At 55.4% G+C, this 6,446-nt stretch overlaps 1 long non-coding RNA gene across 1 annotated transcript in view; it reads right to left on the bottom strand.

The window, feature by feature from the left end:
* Positions 1 to 226: 226 nt before the first annotated feature.
* The window catches only part of LOC112402913 (uncharacterized), an 8,696-nt gene continuing 2,476 nt past the window's right edge, over positions 227 to 6,446 (bottom strand). Inside the window, exons 3-4 of the long non-coding RNA XR_003003790.1 lie at positions 928 to 1,064; positions 227 to 460 (exon numbers count right to left, since the gene is read on the bottom strand). This is a non-coding gene — a long non-coding RNA (uncharacterized LOC112402913). The remainder of the gene's footprint in view (positions 461 to 927; positions 1,065 to 6,446) is intronic.

Here is a 6,446-nt window from a genome sequence, read left to right as displayed (position 1 = left end):
CGTTCTGAGAACACCGTGGTTTTCATGACGTTTTTTAAAATGGTAACTTCCACGGCTGACAAATGATACCACTTTCCCCTTTAGTGCGGCGGTAGTTCATTTCCTTATAAACTAATTTATCGAAGTAAAAACGTGAGTCCACTTAAGGAAAAAGGATGGAGTAAGCAGCAGACTACAGTATGTGGTACGTGGATACGGCAAAAATGATCCAGACAGTACCTGATGGTGCGAGGACGTCACGGCAGGAAGGGTGACCCTCTGAGGAGTAGATTTAGCAAAGCCTTTGGAGGCGGGGGCCCGGGGGGCTGGGGCGGCGCCGTCCTCAGAGGCCACGGCTCATCGTGAGCCAGTATCGCAGCCCCGCGTCCTGTGTCCTGGTCCCGGGGATGCCTGTAGGACGGCATCAGTCCCTGGTCCCATCCACTGGCAACTTGGTTTGAATTCCATCTCGGGCCTCCAGCTGTTTGGGAATGAACAGCAGAAGAGAAACGCGAACCGTTGTGAAGTCATGTATGTAGCACGAGCGGCCTGACGCGAGTACCCCCCTGACGTGGAGAAGCAGTGGGGAGACACCCAGCTCGGGGGTGACGCTGTGCAGACGCCAGCAGAACCAGGGCCGGGCCCGCCTTCCCCCGCCCTTCCCAACCCCATAAAGAAAACACAACACGCACGTGGGAGACGCAGACAAGCTTGCGCTGTTACCAAGGGGTCTGCGTTCCCATTAGGGACGAAAATCTAACAGTTTGGCGTCTGGGGCTGAACATTTTCTCACTCATTTCCCCCGGGAGAATCTAGTCACTGGCTACTGCTCCATGTTCCCCCGGGGAGTCCCAGCATCCCCACCAGACAGGAAAAAGAGCTAAACCAACAGGTGGCCTGTGGGATTTGCCTCTAATTAAATCATCTCGGAGGCGGGCATTAACTTACAATCGGACCCAAGCTAAAGCTCGAGCTCCCGGGAATCCACGTCACATCATTCCGTCTCCTTTCTCCTGAGTCTTCCCCTGACGTCTGCTCTCTTCTCTTCTGACCCTTCCTTTCAGCCCTCAATCTGAGAGTGGTTTCTTAGGAACGTGAACAAGGGGAGGATACAGTAGCTTCTGGCGCATCCCGCAAGCCTGGTCGCAAAGTCTTGACCACAGGCTGAGGGTGGGCAGGGCCAGCCGCACCAAGCCCGCCCCTCCCCGTGCAGGATGGGCCCTCGGGCCCTCGGCACTGCAGGTGCCAGAATTACCAAATTGAGCTCATCTGACACGTGTTAGTTACACGATTGCTCTTTAACAGGGGGAGGGGAGGGATCCTCCCTCCCTCTCTCCCTCTCTGTCTCTCCGTCTCTGTCTCTCTGTCTCTCTCTCCCTCTCTCCCTCTCTCTTTCTCTCCCTCTCGTCTCTCTGTCTCTCTCTCTCTCCCTCTCTTTCTCTCCCTCTCCGTCTCTCTCTCTGTCTCTCTGTCTCTCTCTCTCCTTTCCCAGCCAGCATCATCCGCTCTGTGGAGCACGGGGTCCAGCTGGCGGCTTTGTTCTCTGATGTTCCCAGCAGCTCAGGAAGGGGAATGGCTGATACATTTCCAGGTTTTCAGAATTTCCAGACTTTCTTGGAATTGGGGGTCTATAAATGCAGATGAAGGATCGGCAATGTAACATGGACAATCACAGAAAAGCCCATCTTCATCCCCAGATCGTGAACCCGGCAACTACAGAATCTCCTAATTACTCAGCTCTCCTAGGGCCAGCTGCTGCCGAGAGCTTTGCCTGCCTTACCCCCAGGGCTCCCACCTTCCGCCCGAGCCATCGAGGCTGAGAACGGTTGGTCATCTCTCTAGGTCCTGAGCTGGGAAGGATGGAGACGGGACGTGGGTGGACAGAGCAAGGAGAGCTCGGGCTGCAGGAAGCTGGTAGCTCTGAGAACTCAGTCCCACAAGCCCCGAAGACAAGGGGGCAGGGAGGTTTCACCTAGAGAACAGGAGACTGGATGGAGGTGGCTGGCCGACATCCTTGCAGGGAAAACAGGGACGGGTTTCTCTTGACACTGAGCGCCTTTAAAATAAGTGGGCTCAGTGGGCGCTTGGGGAATGACTGGAGTTGCCGTGACAGTGGGCTGTCCCGCTCTAGAAGCCACGTGAGGGAGGTCTGCACTCTCCCCTCTGTAAGTGTAGACCCAGAGAGGCGCCAGCTGCTGGCCAGGGCCTGGCAGAGATGCTCGGCGTCCTGGTCCCACCTGCTGTCTAAGCAGCCGGACACAGGATTCTGGAGGAGAAGGACTTTTGCAAGTCTGGCTCCTTGTTGCCCTGGCTCAGGGTGGCCGGCACTGCAAGCGACCAGAGAGCTCACCGCTCCTGGGTGGTGGGCGCTGGAGAGGGGCCGGGGTACACACAGAGGTGCAGTCGTGCAGAAGAGGAGCTATTTCACGGACTCAGGCTGCTGTTTCCAGGCGTGTGGCTTTGTCCCATTACACAGTCACCAGGAAACACGGCACATCCTTCCCGAAGTAAAGACGCAGCCAGGCAGCCCTGCATCCAAAGCTCAGCTCCACCGCCTGCCAGCCACGTGGCCCTGGGCAAGTTGGGGAACCGTCTCGCTTTCCTTATCTGTAAAATGGGCACAGCCGCCCTTGCCTTCCTTCAGGGTTGCTGCAAACACCGGGCCGGTCTCCTAGTCAGTGTCTGATCAACGGCAGAGGCCGTATGATGTGGTGCTTAAGGGATTCGGAACCCCCTTTTCATCTTCTTCACGGGAGTAGATAGATACCACAGCAACCCATTTTACAGATGGGGAAACAGGCAGATAACTTGCCTCAGAGCTAATTGCAAGCCCGGTGCTCATTCCACCGCATCACAAGCCTTTCTCCCTTTGCTTCTTTTTTCGGTTAAATCCAACCACCACCTACAAGCCCCCTTTCCTTTCAGGCCCTCCCTTCTCACTCAGCATGGGTCGCGGCATCCCTTTCCCTGCAGCCCGGCTCCTGTGAGACAGGTGGTCCATTGCCCCATCCAGCCGCCTTTAACTGAGCAAGAGAGGGCCTTACCGCTTTGCTCGGGTCCCAGCTCTTACTAATGCCATTAAAATGCATTCCGCCGCTCCAAGGTGTAAATGTGTTCCAGAGGCTGGTGACTGTCTATGCAAAGATGCATTTATAGTAAGAACAGTCTGGTAAGTGGCTTAAAGGCTTACGGCAGAGTGGAAGACTAGCTTTCATCTTTCGAGGTGTTTCGCAGGGCAAATGGTGACAATTGCTCCGTCTCCGCGAACACGACGCTGGCATCAAAACCAAGGAAGCGAAAGTCCGATGATGAGGCCCCCGAAGGAGGGGAGGGGAGCTTAGCGTTCTGCTGGTAGGGGAGCTCGATGCTGAATCCCACGAGGAGGGGCAGCCTGCGTCGGTTACCACATCAGGATCCCAAACTCCCAGGCCCCAGGTCCAAGACCCTCACTGGTGGGGCAGCCCCACGGCACGGCTTGCCCTCGGCAGCAGAAAGGGGGAGGTCAGGGGGTGGATCGTCTCGACCTTCACCCACCTGCCTGTTCCATCTGGAATTCTCTGCCTACACAGCCAGGGCCTGGCGGCCATCAGAGGTCCCCAAATGAAGTCCTCCTAATCAAGGGTTTTGCTCATGTCTTAGCATTTCTAGGGTGACCTCATTCTTTGTGTCAGTTTTCCACAACTTTTCTATTTTTTTCCTCTCTTTTCTATAAGAGCAAATCCCTGGACTGAGACCAAGTGGTTCACGGTGCCAAGATACCAGAGAGGCTGCAGAGGCTCTGAGCACGATGCAGAAAGGCTCCCGGCTGCCAGCACCACCCTGCAGAGGGGCCGCCCGGGAGGCCCCAGCTGCACCCCCGGGCCCGGAAGGGCTCACAGCCCAGGTGCTTACCAAGCACCGCCCAGGGCACGCGTCTAGAGCCTACTGACTCGGGAGTGAAAGCCCTGACCAGCCGCCCAGGCGATTCCAGGTGCTTCCTGCTTCTCAGTCATTTGATAGGTACCATCCTCATCGTCATCATCCCCCACCCCGCTGTGACGATGGGGATAAATGGGACAGGACCTTAATCAACCTTCCCGATTCCCCCCGGGGGTGGGAGGCGGGGAGCTGGTGGGAGTGTTTGGTTCACACTCTCTCTCCTTTTAACCATTTTGCTCTGTCTTCTCCTGCCTCTTTCCAGGCCACCCGCACTCTTCTCTTGCCGTTTCTGTGAGAGGAGGGGTACACAGTAGACTTTGCAGACGAGAAGCATGAACAGATGACAGGACTCGCTTGGATTACCCTACTCAGAGCGGTCACCGGGTTGGGAGTCCAACATTTCCAGACTAACTTTCAAGAAGCCTTATTAGAATGATCCAATAGAGGAAGAAGTCCCCGCATCTGCCTCTTCAGCGTTAATGTGCGCCCAGATTCCCTGGAGGTGGAGTGTAAAGGCAGCCTCCGATTGGTCAGGTCTGGGTGGAGCCCAGAGGCTGCATTTCTACCAGGCGCCCGGGTGACGAGAAGTTTCTGGTCTGAGGCCTGCCTCTGAGCACCAAGGCCCCGGAGCACAGATGTGCAGACCGGATTCCTGGGGTCTCCTGAGGCTGCCTCAGAAGCTGGCCTGGGGCTTGTGGGAAGGGGTTTTCAGTACGATTCTGCTCGAAAGGGGGGTTTCTCACGCTTTGAAAACAGGTTTGAAAACCGCAGCTCTGAATATAATATCCCATACATTGGGAGAGACTTAACTAGAATATGAAAATAGAAATTTCTCTCCCAAAGATCTTTTTTTAAAATACACTTTGCTGACTCAGAGGAATCGGCAGCCATATTTGGACAACTGGCCTCACCGTGACCTCCCTGCTACCTAATGGAAAATGGGAAATGTTGAAGGTATTCTACTTAGAAGTAATTATATTTACATAGCCTCCGTGGCATGCATCTCTCTCTCACATAGATGCTTACAGGGATACTTGCTTCTGGAATTCATCAGCTCCAGCTGTTTACTTCCATTCGCGGCCAGAACTTCATTTTTTTCCCCCTGTGGTTAAGTTTCTTATGGGAGAGAGGGGGAGGGAAGGCTTCTAAGCAGCAGTTATCAGAAATTGTTCCCGTCCCTGAAAAATCCATCTGTCCCGAATTCTGAGAGCTCGCCACCGGATCAGAGGAAACGAGATATCGGGGCTTTGAGCTGGACTGTAGGGGAATCCAGCGTTCTCCATCCTCTGCACATGTCATCTGCCAGGAAAGGATTCTGGGATCAAATGAGATGGGGACGCGCTGGGCTGAACAAGTGTCTCCCTCTAGGAATCCTGGGAGTCCTTCGTAAGTTAGCACGGGATCGTGCTCCAAAGGGGGACTAGAGTCTGCAGTGTTGCCCAGGTTGCCTCGATCACGGGGCCTGCTTCTCACAGACCTTCTCGAGGGACACTGACATTCCATGGACTCCAATTTCTGGGACCAGCTAATAGGGCCCCAGCTGTGGAGCATCTAACAAAATCCCCGAAACCGAGCAGACGTCTTCCCACATGGTCTGGTTCCCTCCGCCAGACACCAAGGCCTCCCACGTCCGGAATCACAATTCCAGGAAGGTCCTGCCGGAGACCCTCGGCAGCCCTCAAAGTGTGATGGCTGAGGCTGAGGCCAGAGGGTCGCCCCAGAGGCCGAGTGCCGCTGGTGCGAACCTGGGACTGGCTTTAATTCCCCTTTGTGTCTCTAGGGTGGCCTGCAGGAAGCCGCTTGTAAATGTGGGATACACTGGATGTGGCGGGTCAGGGGAAGACGGTCTGGAGAGCAGCCAGGAGGAGGTGCCCAAGCCAGAGGACGTACAGAGGCTCCCAGGAGGGCAGGGAGAGTGGGAGCGAGGCCTCTGGTGTACGGGGCTGGGATCCGGCAGAGGGCAAGGGAGCAAGGGGCGTCTTCTGGGAAGGAGGGGGGCACAGGGGGAATCAGCGCCTCACCTTGGCTTGCGTGGACTTCCCTTCAGCTGCTCTAGACCCTCAGCGTACTCATGTCTCAGACAGGGTTCTCTGACCGTCTAAGGATCCTCGCAGGTCTGGCAGTGAAAGCCTCTTGCATCTTTTTTGAAAACCAGTGGGTTTTTTTTTTTTATGTGAAAACGTGTGTTTAGGCATAAAGATGCAACACACCACCAGAAACCACTATTCTATGAACAATGACGTGATTACCTCCTCTAAGAACACAGAAATTAAGGCTTTATTGATTGATTGATTTTTGGCGGCGGCGGGTCTTTGTTGCTGCACACGGGCTTTCTCTAGTTGTGGCGAGCGGGGGCCACTCTTCGTTGCGGTGCACGGGCTTCTCATTGCAGTGGCTTCTCTTGTGGCAGAGCACAGGCTCTAGGCGCGCGGGCTTCAGTAGTTGCGGCACGTGGGCTCAGTAGTTGTGGCTTGCGGTCTCTAGAGCACAGGCTCAGTAGTTGTGGCGCACGGGCTTAGTTGCTCTGCAGCATGTGGGATCTTCCCGGA

This window comes from Neophocaena asiaeorientalis, unplaced genomic scaffold (genome assembly GCF_003031525.2).
Source record: "Neophocaena asiaeorientalis asiaeorientalis breed wild unplaced genomic scaffold, Neophocaena_asiaeorientalis_V1.1 scaffold4, whole genome shotgun sequence".
NCBI classification, from domain to species: domain Eukaryota; kingdom Metazoa; phylum Chordata; class Mammalia; order Artiodactyla; family Phocoenidae; genus Neophocaena; species Neophocaena asiaeorientalis.
This window is presented reverse-complemented; position numbering and strand designations above follow the sequence as displayed.